Here is a 19,738-nt window from a genome sequence, read left to right on the forward strand (position 1 = left end):
GGCGAGTGTAAGAATATTTTTTGTTCTCAAATGTGAATCCAAACCACCCCTGCGCTGTACTATGAAGAGGGATGGAGAAAAATGCATTACTTAAATCAATTGCAGTGAACCATTTTTGATGGGGTTGTAATTCATTTAACAATGTGTGTGGGTCTGGTACATTTGGAGCTCGTGATTTAACAGCCTGATTTACTGCTCTTAAATCATGCACCATTCTCCAGCCACCTTGTGGCTTTTTTACAGGGAAGATGGGGGTGTTGCATTCAGCTGCGTCATGTTCCTGTAACACGCCTGCAGTAAGTAAATCATTAATAACAGGCTTTATTCCTTCTTTTGCATCTGATTTGAGTGGATATTGTCTAATTCGAGGCCTGTGGGATGTGGCTGGATCTATGGTTACAGATGTTGCGGTTGTCATAAGTCCAACATCTGTTTTTGATGTAGCCCACAGACATGATGGTACTGAAGGAAAGTCATCTGAAGTCAGAGTGCACACAGACAGTCATGCATCCAAATGCACAGCAGGGGGCGCCAAAGTACACCAGTTCAACATTTGTTTTTTCACAAAGCCACAAAAGGAGCCTCTGTATGTGAATACATTGTTTCTCTCCTTCCTCCAAAGGTCACTCTTGACAGGAAGTGCAGCCAACAGATCATTTGCATCTTTCCACTGTTTATGTGCAGGTTTTTGTAAGCAGATGTGTGGAAACCGTGGGGGGTTTATTGGTGTCAGCTCTGGAGGCAACGTCACTCTGATTATAATCCATCCATCTGGAGACCAACAAACGTCTGTCAATGTTATTTTCTGTGGTGACAATCGCAAGAACTTTTCCTCCCAGGCTTTAGCAGTTGCTCTGCCCTCAGGGGACAGGTCTGGTCTCCGTAGCCAGTCTGGTTGACCTGGCAGTGGCCCATCAGGTCTGACATAAATCATTGTAACATGTGGTGGCCACTGTGTCTGTGCATCTGTGGGAACGACAAATGTTTTAGCTATTTTAGCCCGCAGTTCTTCCATAGACCCAACCACTGACCGAGGGCCTGTTGACACTGGATCCAATGTATAGAATTTATTAGGAATGACTGGGCTTTGCAACACCATAAGTGATTCTTTAGTATCTGATAAAAGTTTCTTTGGCACTATTCCATTAGCCGTTGGCACTAAACTGATCTGTAATTTACTGAGGAGGTCTCTTCCCATTAAATTGAAAGGACAATCAGTTGTCAAAATAAATGGGTGTGTGTGATATGAACCATCTTCATCTTGCACAATGACCTCCTCAGACCAACATGCATATTGAGGCTTTCCACCTACTCCCACTATGCCAATAACCTTTTTGGAAGTGACTACGCCCTCCACCTGATCACGGAGGACCGAAACATCAGCCCCTGTATCACACAGAAAGGCGACTGGTGTTTGTTTTGGTCCCACCAACAGTGTACGTTTTGGGTATTTGTCATGTGTTAATGTTACAGCTGCATAAATAGAGAAATCAACAAAATGATTTGGATTTAAAGGTGGGGGATGTTCATATTCTGCAGGTAAATCATTGTCATATTGATCAACATCCTCATCTTGCCCTAAAAAGGCTATGTCACACTCTGAGGTTTCATTATCTGTTCCGGAGTCACTGATTACATTTTCCTCCGGCCAGTCCTGGCGTCACTGCCGAGGAGTTTGCCCGAACGACGTATGGTCTGTTTTTTGCTTTCTTTTTGGGCAATCTCTTGCCATATGTCCTCCCTCATGACAAATGAAACATTGTCTTTTTTCTCGATCTATTTTTGCTTGTTTTTCCTCATCAGGCGTTCTAGTGCGGTATGGCTTTTTTCCCTGTCTTTTAAACCCTGAGCGTTGGCTCACTAGAGCTGCAGCCATGGCCTCAGCCAATACATTAACATTAGCTGACTCAGTTTTTGCTTTCTTTCTTTCAGTGACTTCATAAGCATGTTCGGCCCATTCCATTAGCTCTGGAACAGTGAGGGTGCGGTGTGTGACACAGTTTCTTTTTATGAAATCTGACACGTTTGGCAACAAACCACTGATTAACCACATTTTTAGCTGTATTTGGTATGGATTATCCGCCAGTGGAGAATGAGGAAGCCCGCTATTAGTCCTAAAAACCGTTTCTAAACGGGCACGATATTCCATTGGCGTCTCGTCTGGTTTCTGACGACACGCACTTATTTCTTCATGGCTTGGGGGTTTAGTGTAAGTAGCTCTCATCTTTGCATCAGTGCCTCAACCTGCTGTCGCAGCTCATTAGAGTTATGTGCTAGGGGCTGACGGTTAACTTGTCTCCCGGTAAAACCGCCCACCACTACTGGATATCGGTGTCTAAGTGTTAGTTTTAGAACCTTTTCCACCTCCAGTCCATTTAAATGCCATGTCTCAATCAACCCACGTACTTGTTCAGCATAAGCAGTCGGGTCTTTTTCGACATCACATACGCCCTTACAGGCATCTAATGCCTCTTGTTCCGTCCATGGCCGAAACAACAACAGCTGTGGGGGATGGGCACCCTGTAATGGATCCTGTGGATCGAGGGGCTCTCCTGCACGAGGATTAGCTACCTCTATCATGGGTAAAATTGGATATAGATTTTTCTCTATTCCCGTCTGAGCTATATTATATTGCCCATCCTCCTCACTGTTAACACTTTCTTTCATCTGTTTTGACTTTTGTTTAGCTGCCCTAGTCACAGGTCCCTTTGTTCCTTGCCCTACAACTGCACCCCCCTCTTGTAAACCTCCTGCAGCCCCAATCTGTTGCTGATTTGTCTCCTCAACTCTACGCGGTGCACACACGGTCTCATCACAAGGCTGTATTTTAGCTGCTGCTAACACTTTCTGTTTCCTTCTCTCTTCACCTTTCTCTATCTGTTTTTTCCTGATACTCATAGCATCTTTCCAGATACACACTACTCTTAAGTGGTCTGCTATTAACTCAGCCTGCTTAGGACGTAACTTTTTTAATGCCTTCACTGTCTTTCCCTCACACCAGATAGACACTTTCTCTATTCCAGCTTCATCTGACAATTTCCCTGCAAACCCACAATTCTTGTACCAATTTTCCAGATAGCAACAACTACCGGGATACTTTCTCTGCATGAATTTCACATCATTATTTTCCATCAATGCTTTACGCTGCGCGTTACCCATGTTCTCAGCACAGGATTTACAGACACTGTCGCCACAAAGAAACACCACACAAAGAAACACCACACAACAACTCCCGTCTGCCCTCTGTCCCTTTACCACGCCGTGTGAGTATTACGTCACCCACCACGGTCTTCACTCCCCGTTGTACGTCACGGGTACTATGGTGAAAAGAAAACTGCTTCTCACCTTATCAGTGCTCTCCCTGGTTCGTGGGACCCGTCACTCGTCCCCCGGGTCGGCGCTGGAGCAAACTATGACCACCCCTGCAAAGGAGGGGGTGCCGGCAGTTTTACTAATGGTCCGGTTGCGCCCGCGCCGATCCAGAAGAAAAGATATAAGGTCCCGGGTTTCGGCACCAGTGAATGTTAGGTCTAAATACGTTAAGACCGTTGCTCAATCACAACTCAAGGAGAAAAACACTATCTGACTTAAAAGGCGACCAGAGGCAGAGAGGTGCGAGCTGCAGCTCGGAGAAAAACCCAACAAAGAGACACAGAAGTCCGATATAAGTTGAGTTGCTCTGAGGTGATGCCTCAGAACTAGGTATTTATTAGGAAAACATAGACCACACCCAGATGGGCTGTGCAACAACGCTCTGGGTGCAGTTTTAATACCATATATGGTAACACAAAAACTTTGGGGGAGAAAACAGCTCATATGTCCATGCAGTGTGTCACGTACACCCACACTGGCCCAAACTAGTTTAAACCAGCTGTGGTGGACAATGGATATGTTTTGCAAACACACACACACAGTTAATCATGGATAATTTCATATTCTAACTATCGTTTAATCATTTAATTATAACTAATAAAGTAGTAAAAAACACACACACACTATAGCATATCTTACAGTCTTATAATTCCGAACAGACACTATTTGCGTCAACTGACACTGTTTGCACTTTACAATAAAAATAATGACATCTGCACAATAATATATTTGGTTTAAGCACCAATATTAATAATACCAATAATATAATTTATGTCACAGACACTTTAAAATAAACAGAGGAAAGGTATGACATGTTAGATGAGATGAGGAAAGAAGGACTTTGGGGATCATTACTGAAGAACATACTCTGATCTGGTGAAACTGGGAAAAGAATATGACATCTGAAGAATGTTTTCTTTTAACAAAGACTAACATAAAAATATGAAAACTGGGCAATGTGAGAGCTAAATTCCAGAAGGTGGTGGTAGTGCAACTGTAAGTGTTGCTACGTCGCTGCCAGAAAACCCCAAGGAAAAAGAAGAGCACTCACCCTGCAGCAGATACATTGGGCAGAGGATTGACAATATGTGTTAGGGTCTGTTATACAGTATATTGTTTGTGTTTAGCCCTTGTCGTTCTCAAGATCCACATAATTTTGATTCAGTTTGACCAGTCTCTCCAGTCCCTTTAGATTATTTTAGGTGATTACATTTTTGTTAATTTTTATGTCATAACCAAAAAAATCTGGCATCCTTAATATTTTGTGACCTTTACTACTAATAGCCCAGCAGGGTTGTTCTGTTGGAAAGGACCTTAACAAACACTTTTAAATATGCAGTCATCAAAGAAAGATTGGTGCGACTGTCAATGGCTGTCAGTCTATACAATTGGGTTGTTGGCTGTTGTTCCTTGTCCCATATTTATGGGGGAAAACCCCAAGCTGAAGGTGTTGGGTCTGTGTAGGGATGAAATGTTCATTTTATTTGAAACTTCAACCAAAACTACACACAGACAATATCAAAGACTTTTAAAGTCTTTGATACATAATACAACAAACACTCTTACCATTGGGCTTTTGTGTCCTGGCCTTTGTTAAAGTGGACTGCTTAAAGACCAATGAGTCAGATAGGGATGGACTTATTTTCATCTTTCACTTCACAAAGTGAAAATTCGACCCAAGTAAACGTGGAAAAGAACAAAACAAAAGAAAACAATTTCTGAACAGAACAACATTTTAGTTATTTTAGTATGTAAGAATTATCAAAGACAAGTAGATTTAAAGTTTTTTTGGGGAAATGTAGAGCTATTGTCTTTAAGAAAGGTTGTAATGCAAACAAAAAGTCTGGTTGATCCCTAAAGTAATAAGAGCAGATCGGGAAGGCAGAAAAAGGGACTACGTCTCAGACTGGGAAACCATTGGGCATGACCACAACAGACAGCACTGACTGAGGTCATATACTGTATGTCAGCCCTGTCAAAACACAAGACATGAGTGTCTATACAAACAAAAGCCTGTGATCAAGTCTATTAGAGACTTTGTTTACATTATGTGCATTAAAAAAAGTAAATATTGAAGTTATAAGAAAATAAATGTAATTTACTTTTGCGTACAGCACATAAAAATACTACAAAACACACGCATTAGAGCATGATGTGCTGTACCGAAAACAAATTCCACCAACTCTGTAGTGTGGCCATTGAGAAATGATTCTGACTCTGCATAAGTACAATACATCTATGCACACTATAAACACATACTATAAATGTATATACACACAAATAGTGTAAATCTATATTATCCACACTAAATTATACATTTATATAGGCATGATAAACACATTAATAATATAAATCTACATACATACCATAAACGCAAATAGTATAAATCTATATATGCACTATATACACACATAAATAGTATATATCTACATATGTATTTATAAACATAATTAGCATAAATCTATATACATCTATATAGGGGGTCGAAGAGTTGGCTGATGAAATGTATTCATTCGCAACAATTCAATTAAACTTTATTTGTATAGAGCAAATTTCAACAGTCATCTCAATGTGCTTATCAAAATATAAAATTCATAATAAGAAAGAAAAAACCCAACAATATCCACATGAACAAGCATTTAGCGACAGTGGAAAGAAACAACTCCCTTTTAACAGAAAAAAATCTCCAGCAGAACCAGGTTCATAGGTGGCAGCCATCTGCTTCGACTGGTTGGGGTTAGTGAACAGAAGGACCAACAGGACAGGATAGTGAGATAGAACATCAGAGTGTCCCAGACTAGCTGAGCCGTGAACCACAGATTGGGAATTGCCATCTCCAGCTTCACGACACCTGAAACAGAGAAGAGAGAGAAGGGCGAGGAGAAGGCACTGACTGCAAAACAACATGATACAGTATTATCAAGTTAACCTGCCTTGGCCTTGGGCCTCTCTCCCAGTGGCCTAGTCAGCACTTATTATAAAGGTGACAAATTTCTTCACGTTTATTGGTAAGCTAACAGCGACTCCAAGGTCTGTAAATGCAACCATTTATAGATGAGCCGAAGTCCGCTCTCGCGATTAGGTTTTGTTATGATTTGGTCCTGTTTATGCGGACTGTAACTCATAACCAGCTACATCAGAATTTTATAAGTAGAGTGGGCGGATGATACTACGCCATTGAAAAATCCTTTTCTCACTCGACGCTATCTCACGTCTGCAGCAGCTTAACCGTCCACTGATGGACCCTTTTTTGGAATTTGTTGCCGGACGCTGCTGTTGGAAACATTTTGGTGCTTCCCTGCTCTCCATGCTCGGCGCAGCATCGCTTCGACGCTTCACCATGTCCATCAAAAGTCGACTGCTAACACACCTGTCTTCGGCTCACCACTTCCTCAACGCCACACCACGGCTGTCAAGCCCGGGGCTTAACACATCAGTCAACGACCTGGTTACAACACCGCCCTTGCCACCCCACCACAGTCGCCACATGTTGGTTCTCCGGCTAGCTTTGCGGCTACCCACCACTTGCCAAGCTAGCTGCCAACTTCCTTTTGCCTGACTCTTGCTGAGATGTTCCTCAAGGCCCACTATGTCTTGGTACAGACGGACAATACAACCATGGTGGTGTACATCAACCGCCAAGGTGGATTGCGCTCCTGTTGGTTGCACCTGCTGGCGGGCAGGTTGATCCTGTGGAGCTATGGTCGCTTCCTCTCTCTGAGGGAGACGCTCATCCCGGGAGCCCTGAACACAGGCGCAGACGTGTCGTCCAGGGGGGCACCGATTTACGGGGAATGGATGCTGCATCCGGAGGTTGAGGAGCAGTTGTGGGCCCGAGGTGGACCTGTTTGACGTGGAAGAAAATGCGCAGTGCGCACTGTTTTATTCCAACCACATTAATAAAACATCCTTCTTCCACTTCCTCAACATTGCCCGCCTCTGCCCCTCCCTTACCCAGTCAACAGCTGAAAACCTTATCAATGCTTTCATCACTTCCAGACTCAACTACTGTTAAAACCTTCTCTATGGACTCCACCACTCATCTCCAAAAACTGCAATACATCCAGAACTCTCCTCCTCACTCACACCCGGTCCAGAGAACACGTCACCCCTGTCCTCCAACAGCTCCAATGGTCACTTCAATTACCTACAAGACTTTTCATAACTTTTTGCTTTGCTATGTTTTATTCCCCATGTAAAGCATCTTCCAAAAAAGCACTATACAAATTTGATGTATTATTATTATTATTATTATTATTATTATTATTATTATTATTATTCCCTTCACAACACGGGTGCTCCACTCAGGTTAGATGCACTAACGCATGATTGACCAAATGTGCTACTCTATGCCTTCCCCCGTTGGCCCTGCCATGCCAGGGTGGGGGAGCACGGCCACACTCTGATCCTGGTGGCTCCGCATTGCGCCCGTCCCTGGCAACTCCCGCTGCGCAGGGACCTGCTGTCACAGGCGAGGGGCTCGGTTTTCCATCCTCACCCACAGCGCTTGGCGCTATGGGCTTGGCCGCTGAGTGGTGCAATCTGTCAGCCGTGGGACTCTCATAGCGTGTAAATTCCACCATACAGAGCGTTTGGGCTTTCTCCACTAGGTCTCTGTATGACTGTAAGTGGAGGGCTGGTGTCACCAGACGAGAAACGCCCCCTTTCAGTGTTCAGTGGGAGTGATCTTGTCATTTCTGCAGGAAGTGATTGACAAACGGAATGCTTTCTCTACGGTGTAAGTGAGCATCCGCTGATCGTTCGTTTCATGAAAGGAGCACGCAGACTCCTCCCTGTGTCTAGGCTGCTGGTGTGGTAAGCAACGCTTGTCACACTGGGTGGTGGAGGTGATTGGTTATTTACATAACCCCGGTTCTCTGAGTAATATGAGTGAGATGTCTCACCAGACAGCTCTTCTTGCTGGGCGAATGAGAAGAGGTTTGTTTATTTAAATGCCGTAATATCATCCGCCCACTCTACTTATAGTAGGTGGGACTACCTGTCGCGGATGAATACATCTCACAAGCCAATCAGGAATGGTGTAATGAGATGGGTCTTCTGAGGAATGATGCTAAGACATATAGCCCATTGTGAGAAATGTCACTCATATTACTCAGAGAACCGGGGTTATGTAAATAACCTATAGTTTTTTAGTTATTTATGAATTCAAATTATTATGAGATTAAATGTTTTGGTGCCACTTTCTGTTTTGGAACAAAACAATTCCTTCAAGAAATTGCTGTCAGAAACTCCTAATAACTCAGAGTATGATCTTTGTAATCTGTGATATTAATCTACATTTTGATAATCTTTTAGATTCTCTCGCTAGGGACTTTTTAAATGTTGTTAATTTATTGGATTTTACCCAGCACCTCATGCAGCCAACTCACAACAGGAGACACAGTCTGGACCTGTGCCTGTATTCACAAAGCTCTTTGTGACATCACTCAAAAAAAAATCTTTGAATTCCTTGAATTTCATCAACTTTAAAACTGGAATTTTTTTTTTTAATAACTCAGATGAAACTCATTCAATCAAAACCCAAATTCATTTGCAGTACAAGAAAAATGTTCCACATGCAATGACATAACAATTCACGCGACAAGTCTTACTGCCCTCTGGAGTTGATAGAAAAGTACTTTTTTCATTCTACTATTTATTGTGTTGACAGTTTTCAACTCATACTTCCCAAATGTGCTCAAAAATATTCTGGACAAGTGGATGACCATTTGTCAGGAAGATGATGAGTTTTTCCAGTCCCACCTCCTGTGGCAGAGCGCCATTCACCAAAAAACGGAATGGCTTGGAGTAGTTAGAATTTTTTGCAAGTGATGAAACCTGCCTTGTATGTTAAGGGTACCAAATTCTCAAATTTCAAAACATTTTAGTAATTCATTTTTCAAAATAGGTTCTGTAGCGCCTTTTTTCTTAATAGATACGAGTGAGAAATGTGGGGACTTTATTTTGTGTTATTGAAGTTTTCTGATGTTTTAAAGACATGAAATATCACTTGCTGCTGTGGGGTCAATAAGAAGCTCAGAGCTCCTCCTCTGCCTGCTAATCCCAGCTGCAGAGCAGACAGACACTCCAAGTCCAGACTGTAAATGAATTGCACATGTTCTTTCCACCTTGGATTTATTTCTCTTAGTTTTACAAGCAATTTATCCCATCTGTTATCACTGTCTCTCTCTAACTCGGTATGTGGGGCAGACTGAGATTGCTTGCATAATGGAACATAACCACACAGATGTTCACAGTAAGGCTGCAAAAACAAATCGTTAAAATCGCTAAAAATTGATGAATAAAAATCGCTGGCAACAAATTTCAATTTGTTGCAACATGCGATTTATGCATCACTGACTGGTACATGGAGCCGTTTGCTTCACCTTCAGAGCTTTGTCAATAAAGTTTTTGTTTAAAAAAACAAAAAGTGAGTCAACAGAGCAAGTTGGACACAGAGCTTGGGCGGAGAAACAACATCCTACATTTGTTATGTTTGGAAGAAACAAAACATATCTTTAGCCTCTCAGGTAGCTCGTGTGATGCTATAGTGTGCGTGTGTCTGATTGTGTGTGTGTATGCCAGTGACGTGCCGTGAGAACTAGGGTAGGATAGGCAGGGCGTGGCAAATCATAGATCACCAATGTCGACAATGACAATTTCTCATGTTTCAGCTGGAAAGTGTTAATCTAACAAAATCAAGATCATAAAACACCATTAAAGAAACTTAAACAATTATTCAAGAGCAGCCTCCATACTCTCCCAACAAGATATATCTCATGACACGACAGCGCATCTATTGTTTGTGTTGGAAACACAGAAACAGGGAGAAAATGACAACAACTCAGAACAGCCGGTTCAGTGAGGCGTAGGGTGTGGCCTCCTCCTGCCTTACAGCAGAGAGAGACTTGTGCAGCGTCTCTGCCGTACCAGGAATAAGCGGTGTTGAGTAATTTGGGCTATAAAAAACAACAAAATTCTGACACTTTCAAACTTATAGGTACTGTAGGCTATCAGAAATTGAAAAAAAAAATTATAATTATGTAATAATGAAAACAAATCATCAAAATATCAATTCACCCTTGGTTAGGCACTGCCTATACCCTGCCTACCCTGACTGCACGTCACTGGTGCACGTGTGTTACACTCAAAAGATGTAACCACATTTGATATTATTTTATAAATAATTGTTTTGATGCCACTTATTATTATTATAATAATTATTATTGTGTACTTAGTAAAAGTAGTGCTGTGAAAACAAAGAGGAGCGGAACCTTCGGCACTATGAGATTGCAATTCCCCGGTTGCATTAGTGTGGACTCACTTCCTGTTTCCGCTCATACGCAATCTGGGAAAAGACGAGTGTGCAGCGTGGTTTCTACTCTTACACTCTACATGTACTTTACAGGTTAATGTTTGGTTTAAAACAACTCTTAATGAAAGCTTTAGGCTTTGCATTACTCCTAAGTCACATAGTCACTTTGTTTTGATAAGTTGTGTAACTTGTGATGTTAGTTTGATAAGATTTTAACAGCGGTAGAGCCGAGCCGCCTCGCCACGGTAGTCTCACGATATTTAGCGCAATTCCCGCGATAGTTAAGCCGCGCCTGAAAGGTGTGTGTGTTAGAGCACAGATGAATGCATTAGATAGGTGTTTCATGTGTTAATTCACTCCTATTGATTTTGTATAACTCCTGATGTGACTTAAAGAATGTTTGTATAATCACTGAATGTTGTATTGGTTTAGAACAGTTAGATTGTTAAATTAGAACCAGATTGTCAGTGTTATTTGTTGATATGATAATGCCATAAGAGTTTATAGTAGATAATTAATATTTCTAAATGCTAAGTCCAAATTCTAAGTAAGCTAAATATATAGAGTTAGAGGCACAGAAGAGTAACTGAATTTTGCACTATTTACATGAAAACCTATAGCACATTAAAGCTGCAGTATGTTTCAATTTCTGTTATTACAATAAGTCATCTGGAAATGTAATAAGCAGTTGTTACATATGGTTTTGGATAACAAAAGATGAATGAACATGGAATTGCACTTTATTTTGATTTAATTCATCATTGTTTGTATTGGATATTGAAAGCACTGAAATGTATTATTGTAAATGAGCTTCAAAGAGAGAATTAATATAGGGAAAAGACGAGTGTGCAGCGTGGTTTCTACTCTTACACTCTACATGTACTTTACAGACATTCACTTTGTTAACGTGGACACCGTGTCAACCGGGACCCGTAACAAACTGTGGGGGCTCGTCCGGGATCTCTCCTCTTCAGTCTTCGAGGGGCAGATCCAGTGATATTAGAACCACTAGACGTCCGTGACCAAGGCGTCGCTTCAGTCAAGTCAGCCAGTGGGTGTCCACAGAAGGAGATCAAGGTAAGAAGGATCTTTGCCTCATTAGGGAGCTGCACTGCTGCAACGGGAAAACAACGCACGCTGGCCACCGCAGAGCTGCATCGCCAGAGGTTACAGAAATGTCGACTGCACGGAAGGAATTTGCATAGAGCATCAGGGGACGCCTGTTTACGCTCTCAAGCACTCAACGCAATGTCAAATAGGCCCAGTCCCCATCCATCAAATATGCTATCAGAACCACTATCCTCTCCTGAAAACCAAATTGACATTAATGCAAATGTGAGCACGGAGACACAGTCAATAGAGGAGCTGAGGAAAGTATATGTGGAACTAGGGAAGAGACTGAAACAGTGTGAAGCAACAGTTCCCCAACCAGCTGTAATGCCAAGCCATCAAAGTAACCCACATTTCTCCACTCGTACACAACTCAGCCCAAAGAGACCAGTCACTGTAAGAGACCTCTCCTATTTTCCACGCAGAGAATTGAAAGTGTTTGGGGGACAAATAGGAGACAGTAGCGCTGAAATCAGCTACAACAGCCTCACAAAGCAGATAAAAGAGGGGATAAAGGAAGGATTTGGTGAAGCAGAAGTGGTTAGAGGTGTATTACGACTTGTCAAACCTGGTACTTTCAGAGACATGCTCATGCTCAAAGATGAACTGTCCCTCCCCGAACTTCAGGGCTTCCTCCGATCCCACCTTGGGGAGAAAGCGACAACTGAGATGTTCCAGGAGTTATTGTGTGCCAGACAAACAGAACAAGAGTCACCTCAACAGTTTCTATATCGTATGATTGGACTCAAAGAGAAGTTAAACTTCCAGTCAAAACAGGCCAACACAGATATTTCCTATGACCCAAAGACCATACAGGAAGTGTTCCTACACACAATATACCAAGGCCTGGGAGTTAAGTATGCTGAAATGAGGCAGAGACTGAGACCCCTAACTTTGAACAAGAATGTCACAGATGAAGAGATCCTCAGGGAAGTCACCAAAATAATCAGTGAGGAGAATGAGCCCCAACGAAGATTAGGCCAGACGCATCGACAAAAAACAGTACAAGCTCAAAGTGCTGTAATCGAAACTGATGAAAAGAAAGCTAAAGAACACCAAACCTCTCAAACAATCAAACAACTCACTGCCCAAGTAGAGACATTGACAAATATGATGGCCAGTTTAATGGAACTCAAAGAAGCAAATCCCTACCACTTCTCCCCAACTCTACCCGTCCAAGTTCCTTCTCATACTCGTCCACATCCTCCTCCCCCACTACCACCTTTCAGTAATGCCCCCCAGCCCTCAGCCAACCGACCTGCAATCCCCTTCAAGAGAATAGCCATTTGCCCAAAGTGCACTGAACAAAACGGACAAGACTGTAGTCACTGCTTTGTATGTGGTGAGGTAGGACACAGAGCAGTTGGATGCTTAAAGCGGACCAAGTTTCAGGGAAACTGGGATCGGCCTCTGTCGAGGGACAGCCAGAGACCGGGACAGAGCCCCAGTCCCAACCAGTAAAGCTCGCCCCTACCAACTCAGTCATACATCGCAGTAAACAGACAGGGAAACAAGCCAAACGCAACATGAGTAAATGCATCCTCCTGTCAAAGCACCGCGAGCCACAAAGCTCCCTTAGTAGGTAGAAAAAGTCTCTTGAAATGTTTGTTTAATGGTTATCCTGTGACAGTAATATTTGACTCTGGTTCACAAGTGAGCAAAGTAGACAGACAGTGGGCCAGGACACACATTCCCAGCTACCCAGTGAGACCACTGCAGGAGCTTTTGAATGATGGGCTAGAAGTTTATGCAGTCAATGGCCATGCCATTCCTTATGATGGGTGGGTTGAACTCACAGTCACTCTCACCGGTCATGAAGACCCGAATCTACTGTACAGGCCCCCTTCCTTGTAAGTAAGCTGTCACTTCCCCAGCCACTAGTTGGAGCTAATGTGTTAGGATCACTAATTCAAAATCAAGAGTCAGATGAAACTGCTAATGCCACATTGCTTAGTCTCCTGCGCAAGGCTTTTGGTATGGATGAGGAGCAAGTCGTAGCCATGGTTTACTCCTTCCAAGTGCCACAAAGCTATGACTGTGGCCCAGCCATAGTGAGAGTTGGCAAGGCCAATGTAAATATTCCAGCCGGTAAAGCAGTACAAGTTTGGTGCAGAGTACCCCAGAACTTTGACATTGCTGATCCCCTTGTACTTTATGAACCTGCAGAAGACAATGTTGCTTTAAGACACTTGAGTGTTGGAGAAGGACTCTTAGAGATCAATAATACTGCGAGACCTTTTGTGAAGATTCCCATTTCCAACCACTCAAAACATGAAATAATTCTGCCAAAAAGAACAACCCTAGGCACCATCCAGCATGTCGTTAAAGTGATTGAGCCAGGCACGGCAGAGCTGCTCAAAACTCAAACCATGCCAGTCACAGTAACAGCCATGGAGGTGAACCAAGCCACCTCTCCTAACGTTCCTTCTACTGAGCCCTGGTTACCACCAGTCGATCTTAGTCACCTGAGTCCAGACCAGCAACAGGCAGTAGAAAAAGTACTGAAAGAAGAGTGTGAGGCGTTCGCCCATGACAGTGGCGACATAGGCTGCATCCAATCTCTACAGATGGAAATCAGACTCAAAGATGACACAGCAGTTCAAAGGGCCTATGCCTCCATCCCAAAGCCTCTTTACCGTGAGGTTAAAGAGTACATCCAAGAACTATTGGTTAAGGGATGGATTATAAAATCACAGTCGCCCTATGCAGCCCCTGTCATCTGTGTGAGAAAGAAGGATAGAACCCTATGTTTGTGTATCGATTATCGCGTTCTTAAGAACAAAACTATGCCAGATTGTCACCCGCTTCCCCGAATCCAGGACCTCACAGACTCGCTTGGGGGTTACAGCTGGTTTTCTATCCTGGATCAGGGAAAGGCATATCATCAGGGTTTCATCGCAGAAGGATCAAGGTACCTGACCGCATTCACCACGCCATGGGGTCTCTACGAGTGGGTAAGAATACCCTTCGGGCTGTCGAATGCGCCAGCAGCCTTTCAAAGAAGCATGGAGGAGATGCTCGACACTCCGTGATGAGTGCAGCATCCCTTACCTCGACGATGTGCTATGCTTCTCCAGGTCGTTTGGTGAACATGTCCAAGTGCTGCGCAAAGTGTTACAAGCTTGACAACGTCATGGTGTGAAATTGAAGCCTGAGAACTGCGAGCTGTTCCACAAGGAGGTCCGATATGTAAGACGCTTGGTATCCGCAGATGGTGTGAAAGTGGACCCCAAAGACATTGAGGCAGTACAAGCGCTCAAACACAAAAGACCACAAACAGTTGAAGAGGTCCGACAGCTGTTGGGATTCCTGAGCTATTACAGGACCTATGTGCAGGACTTCTCAAGTATCGCCAAACCCCTGTCCGACCTACTGCAAATCAAATCTGACACACTGCAATCTAAACCAACCAGAGGCCGAGCAAAGTACCCCCAACAATCATCTCGAGCTTCAGTGCAATGGAGCGAGGAACACCAAAAGATACTCGACCAGTTAACTGACATGTTGACCCAACCACCAGTGTTAGCGTATCCAGACTTCACCCGCCCATTCATACTCCACACGGACGCGTCCCAGAAATGCCTCGGAGCAGTCCTGTATCAAAAGCAGGATGACAAAATGCGAGTTATTGGGTACGGGTCTCGTACGCTAACCCCAGCCGAACAAAACTACCACCTGCACAGCGGCAAACTTGAGTTTCTAGCCCTCAAGTGGGCAGTTTGCGACAAGTTCAAGGACTACCTCTATGCCCCACATTTCACAATTTTTACAGACAATAACCCCCTAACGTACATCCTCAGCACAGCAAAACTAAATGCAGTCGGCCATCGTTGGGTGGGCCAATTAGCAGATTTTCACTTTGATATAAAGTACCGTCCAGGAAAAGTCAACATTGATGCAGATGTACTCTCTCGTTGTCCCCTTGACATCAGTACCTTCATGAAGGAGTGTTCTGAGGAGCTATCAGAGGAGGCAGTGGGTGCAGTTTGGGAAGGGAGCAGAAGAGCCAAGCAGGGAGATGTGTCTTGGGTAGCAGCCCTCAACTTGGCCTCACCTAATCAGCCCCTCAAAGAACCCCTCCACACGATCAGCCACGACGAACTGGTGCGAGAACAGCGAACTGATCCTGCCATCGGAAAAGTCTTAGATATGAAAGAGAACAACATTACACCAACTGAAGACAACAAAGGTAAACTTGACACAGACACAAAAAGACTTTTACGAGAGTGGAGTAGATTACATATAGACAACGACCTTCTGTATAGAAAGACTATAGAACGCAAACAACTGGTCTTACCAGCTACCTACCGGCAGACAGCGTTGACACACCTACATAACAACATGGGTCATGTAGGAGTGGAGAAAGTCCTTAGTCTAGCCCGAAAACGATTCTATTGGCCTTTCATGAAAAGAGAGATAGAAGAGTATGTCACCAGAAAGTGCCCATGCATTAAACAGAAAAAAACAACAACACACGAGAGAGCACCTATGGGCAGTATAACATCCAGTTCCCCTCTCGAGCTCGTGTGTATAGACTTTTTGCATTTAGAGACATCCAAAGGTGGGTTTGAGTACATTTTCGTTGTGGTGGACCACTTGACCAGGTTCGCACAAGCCTACCCCACCAGGAACAAAGCCGCCAAAACAGCAGCAGACCGGCTCTTCAATGACTTTATTCCAAAGTTTGGATACCCCGCTAAACTCCACCACGATCAAGGCCGGGAATTTGAGAATGAACTTTTTAAATCTCTCAGGCAACTTGCAGGTGTGGGTCACTCTAGAACATCTCCCTATCACCCACAAGGCAACCCCGCTGAAAGACTGAACCGCACATTGTTACAAATGATTCGTACACCAGAAGAAAAAGAGAAGAAAAACTGGAAAGACCATTTGCCCCAAGTCATCCACGCTTACAATGTTACAAAGCATGAGGCCACAGGCTTATCCCCATACTACCTGATATATGGTAGACACCCTCGTCTCCCAGTAGATCTAATTTTTGGCCTTATGACAGAAGATGGAGCTGACACGCCACAAGGATATGTCAGAAAGTGGGCAGGAAAGATGACAGAGGCTTACAGGATAGCAAATGCAAACAGCCAACAGTCAAGCTCAAAAGGTAAAACAAACTATGACAAGAAATGCAAAGGAGTAACCCTACAGCCTGGAGACAGGGTACTCGTACGTAATCTCAGCGAAAGGGGTGGACCTGGCAAATTGAGATCCTACTGGGAACCAACTGTCTACATGGTGAGAGAACAGGTTGGAGACAATCCGGTCTACAGAGTAAGTCCATAGACTGGTGGTCGCCCCGTCCGCGCTCTGCACAGAAACCTGTTATTACAAGTGAATGACCTACCAATAGAAACGGTCCAAAATCCTGCCACAATGACACAAAAGAGAAACAAAAAGTCCACGGAAAGACCACAGACTCCTGAACAGACACTAAGCCCTGAGGCAAGTGACTCTGAAGATGATGTGCCTTGCTACTGGTTTCGTACGCCCAGAAATCCACAAGTTGAGAGCCAACAACCAGGTCAACAAGCTCACAACAGAGAGCCAGATATGGACCAACCAAAACCGGACAACAACCAGGAAGAACCCCAGCTGCCTCATCAGGAAGAGGATGTTCTACAACCCACTCTTGGTTCTGCACCAGAACACCATTCTGAACCAGAGCCTGTGTCACCACCCCAACCAAGACGGTCCACCAGGCAGAGGCGTCCAAATGTGGTCTTCACCTACCCATCCCTGGGCCAGCCCACATACCAACCTCGTCCTGTGGTAAACGTAGTCGGTGCTCAGACGGCACAATATCCTTTTCTGTATCATCCTTCCCCTTACTCCCAAAGCTCTTACCCTCCACCTCCAACACCAAACCCTTACTTACCGGCACCATACTCCATCCCCTGTTTTTGGACTTTGAACTGAAGAGACACTTAAAGACATTTCAGAGGTATCCTTTTGATAAGAGACTTTAAGAGATTATAAAAGTTTTTGAGTTATTTAAGTCAAGTGTCAGGAGTCACTTTTTTTGTGTTGGGGAGCGTGTGGTACACAAAAGATGTAACCACATTTGATATTATTTTATAAATAATTGTTTTGATGCCACTTATTATTCTAATAATTATTATTGTGTACTTAGTAAAAGTAGTGCTGTGAAAACAAAGAGGAGCGGAACCTTCGGCACTATGAGATTGCAATTCCCCGGTTGCATTAGTGTGGACTCACTTCCTGTTTCCACTCATAAGCAATCTGGGAAGAGACGAGTGTGCAGCGTGGTTTCTACTCTTACACTCTACAAGTACTTTACAGGTTAATGTTTGGTTTAAAACAACTCTTAATGAAAGCTTTAGGCTTTGCATTACTTCTAAGTCACTTAGTCACTTTGTTTTGATAAGTTGTGTAACTTGTGATGTTAGTTTGATAAGATTTTAACAGCGGTAGAGCCGAGCCGCCTTCGCCACGGTAGTCTCACGATATTTAGCGCAATTCCCGCGATAGTTAAGCCGCGCCTGAAAGGTGTGTGTGTTAGAGCACAGATGAATGCATTAGATAGGTGTTTGATGTGTTAATTCACTCTTATTGATTTTGTATAACTCCTGATGTGACTTAAAGAATGTTTGTATGATCACTGAATGTTGTATTGGTTTAGAACAGTTAGATTGTTAAATTAGAACCAGATTGTCAGTGTTATTTGTTGATATGATAATGCCATAAGAGTTTATAGTAGATAATTTATATTTCTAAATGCTAAGTCCAAATTCTAAGTAAGCTAAATATAAAGAGCTAGAGGCACAGAAGAGTAACTGAATTTTGCACTATTTACATGAAAACCTATAGCACAATAAAGCTGCAGTATGTGTCAATTTCTGTTATTACAATAAGTCATCTGGAAATGTAATAAGCAGTTGTTACATATGGTTTTGGATAACAAAAGATGAATGAACATGGAATTGCACTTTATTTTGATTTAATTCATCATTGTTTGTATTGGATATTGAAAGCACTGAAATGTATTATTGTAAATGAGCTTCAAAGAGAGAATTAATATACGCAATCTGGGAAAAGACGAGTGTGCAGCGTGGTTTCTACTCTTACACTCTACATGTACTTTACAGACATTCACTTTGTCAACGTGGACACCGTGCCAACCGGGACCCGTAACACACACGCCAGTGTTCATGTGACTTGTGACTTTTGGACACTCTGGGACAATGTAGGACAATTTGAGCCACACTGTGACAATTTGGGACACTCTGGGATAATTTGGGACACTCGGTCAATGTAGGACAATTTTGGACATGTTATGGCAATACTGGACAATGTACAGTATGACAATTTAGGAGACACTGGGACAATATAGGACAGTTTGGGACACTCTGCAACAATGTGGAAAAATTTGAGACACTTTGTGACAATTTGGGACTCTCTGGGACAATGTGGGACACTCTGGGACACTTTGGGACACTTTGGGACATGTGTGCCACGACAGAAAAAACTGGAATACGGCAAAAAAAAAAAAAAAATGCAGCGGCAGAAAACATTGGCATATGGCAGAAAATAAATGCCACGGCAGAAGCCACTTTTGGTTCTTGCTGTCTCTCCTTTATTAGGCTTCAGATGGGTTGGGGTCAGGAGGGATCTAAAGTTGTAGGTCCAATTTAAGCTCTACTCTTACTTGTGTTTGGAGGAAGTGTCTCTGCGCTTGCACATTGTTGTTCATTACAAAACCACACAGCCATCTATTGGCCTGGCTTGTGTAATACTTAGTTTTTTATGTTTCCCGCGGTCCCATGTAAACAGAAATCGTTATGGGTTAGGGTAACCGAAGCAAATCGTTGTCATGTAAAAAGGGCCTAAACTTCTCTGGGGCAATCATGATACAATCATCTTCTCATGTGAGTACATGTGAGACTTTTAGTCTCCTTTAATCATAGT

This window comes from Gouania willdenowi, chromosome 3, assembly GCF_900634775.1.
Source record: "Gouania willdenowi chromosome 3, fGouWil2.1, whole genome shotgun sequence".
Classification (NCBI taxonomy): domain Eukaryota; kingdom Metazoa; phylum Chordata; class Actinopteri; order Blenniiformes; family Gobiesocidae; genus Gouania; species Gouania willdenowi.